This window comes from Otolemur garnettii, unplaced genomic scaffold (assembly GCF_000181295.1).
Source record: "Otolemur garnettii isolate 467f Iridium unplaced genomic scaffold, OtoGar3 scaffold00041, whole genome shotgun sequence".
Taxonomy (NCBI): Eukaryota; Metazoa; Chordata; class Mammalia; order Primates; family Galagidae; genus Otolemur; species Otolemur garnettii.
The window spans coordinates 167613-169928 of record NW_003852436.1 but is presented as its reverse complement, the minus strand read 5'-3'; the positions used below and the strand labels follow the sequence as shown (position 1 = coordinate 169928).

General features: G+C 43.3%; 1 protein-coding gene across 1 annotated transcript in view; it reads left to right on the top strand.

Moving 5' to 3' along the window:
* The window catches only part of NDUFC1 (NADH:ubiquinone oxidoreductase subunit C1), a 7097-nt gene extending 4994 nt beyond the window's left edge, over positions 1 to 2103 (top strand). The window contains exon 4 of the mRNA XM_003790174.3: positions 2001 to 2103. The gene's annotated coding sequence lies outside the window, so the exon portion shown is untranslated. The remainder of the gene's footprint in view (positions 1 to 2000) is intronic.
* Positions 2104 to 2316: the final 213 nt, after the last annotated feature.

Here is a 2316-nt window from a genome sequence, read left to right as displayed (position 1 = left end):
GCTTGAGCCCAGGAGTTGGAGGTTGCTGTGAGCTGAGATGCCACAGCACTCTACCCAGGGGGACAGCTTGAGGCTCCTGTCTCAAAAAAAAATAAAAAATAAATAAGTCCTATATTAAACCTTTTCTAAGGTAAAAAGTCATTCTTAAAAATTTCAACTTTCAGGCTCAACACCTGTGGCCCAAGCCGCTAAGGCACCAGCCACATACACCTGAGCTGGTGGGTTCGAATCCAGCCTGGGCCCATCAAACAACAATGATGGCTGCAGCCAAAAAAAATAGCCAGGTGTTGTGGCGGGCACCTGTAGTCCCAGCTACTTGGGAGGCAGAGGCAGAAGACTCGCTTGAGCCCAGGAGTTGGAGGTTGCTGTGAGCTGTGATGCCGTGGCACTCTACCCAGGGTGACAGCTTGAGGCTCTGTCTCAAAAAAAAAAAAAAAAAAAAAAATCTCAACTTTCAGGTGGCGCCTGTGGCTCAGTTGGTAGGGTGCCAGCCCCATATACCAAGGGTGGCAGGTTGGAACCCAGCCCCGGCCGAACTACAACACAAAAGTAGCCAGGCATTGTAGTGGGTGCCTATAGTCCCAGCTACTCAGGAGGCTGAGGCAAAAGAATCATCTAAGCTCAGGAGTTGGAGGTTGCTGTGAGCTGTGATGCTAGAGTACTCTACTGAGGGTGACATAGTGAGACTCTGTCTAAAAAAGCAAAAACAAAAGCTCAACTTTCATGATTAGATTCATTAAAGTAGGTAATTTTTTTTTCTTTGAGACAGCGTCTCACTGTGTCACCAAAAAAAAATTATGACTGGCATCATCATAGCTCGCAGCAACCTTGAACTTTTGGGCTCAAGCTATTTTCTTGCCTCAGCCTCCCTAGTAGCTGAGACTACAGGCATCCACCACAATGCCCAGCTATTTTTTTAGAATCAGAGTCTCACTCTTGCTCAGGCTGGTCTTTAACTCCTGAGCTTAACAGTCCACCTGCCTCAGGCTCCCAGAGTACTAGGATTATAGGTGTGAGTTACCATGCCCAGCCTAAATTAGATAATTTAGAATATATCTGCTGGATGATAAGCATAATGAGCACCAACTATACTTTGTTTTAATAACTGTCAAGCTCAGCTCTTTAAAGGTTGATTATCCAAATCTTGTGATTCTGTTTTTCTTTTTTTATCTTTTGTGTTGACAGAGTTTCACTTTATCACCCTTGGTAGAGTGCCATGGCATCACACAGCTCACAGCAACCTCTAACTCCTGGGCCTAGGCAATTCTCTTGCCTCAGCCTCCCTAGTAGCTGGGACTACAGGTGCCCACCAGAACACCCAGCTGTTTTTTTTTTGTTGTTGCAATTTGGCCAGGGTCAGTTTTGAACCCACCATCTTCAGTATATAGGGCTGGTGCCCTACTCACTGAACCACAGGCACCGCCCTGATTCTGTTTTTCTATTACTACCTCCCCCATTTCATTGCTCCAATCAGTCAGCTAAGAGGTAAAAATGAGGCTTGGTGCCTATAGCTCAGTGGCTAGGATGCCAGCCACAATGGGGATGACAGGTTCAAACCCAGGCCCTGGCTTGTCTGCCAGCCAAACAACAATGACAACTACAACAAAACAATAGCTGGGCGTCATGGCAGGTACCTGTAGTCCCAGCTACTTGGGAGGTTGAGGCAAGAGAATTGCTTAAGCCCAAGAGTTGAGGTTGCTGTGAGCTGTGATGCTATAGCACTCTACCGAGGGCAATATAGTGAGACTATATCTCAGAGAAAAAAAAAAGTAAAAATGAAATGGGTATTTAAATCAAAACAGCTTTTGCTGTTCTTTCATAGTTCAGGCAATACATTTTTTGTTAAAACTTAAATGAAATGATATATTGATACTCTTTGTGGATTTGTTTTCTAGACTATTTCTGATGCTCTAGGGTGAATTATTCATAGTGGTTTAATTTTAATGTTATTTCTACTGGTTAGTGCTATAGTTTTAATTTTTTTTCCCTTTTCATTATAGGTTTGCTCCATATAATGATTAGAGCAATTCCTCTGGATTCACTCGTCTGTCAAGTTACAAATGTGAGAGGAAAAGTTACATGTGAATATATGTCAAATCAGCAGTTGTGTCTTGTAACATTAAATGAAAAAATAAAAAAACTTCTGTATTCATGAAATAATGTGTATTGTGACAACATGTAGAAAATGTTAATTCTAAAATGCCTTATTAGAAGTATTTTGGCTTGGTGCCTGTGGCTCAAGCGGCTAAGGCACCAGCCACATACACCTAAGGTGGCGGGTTCGAATCCCCAGCCCGGGCCCACCAAACAACAATG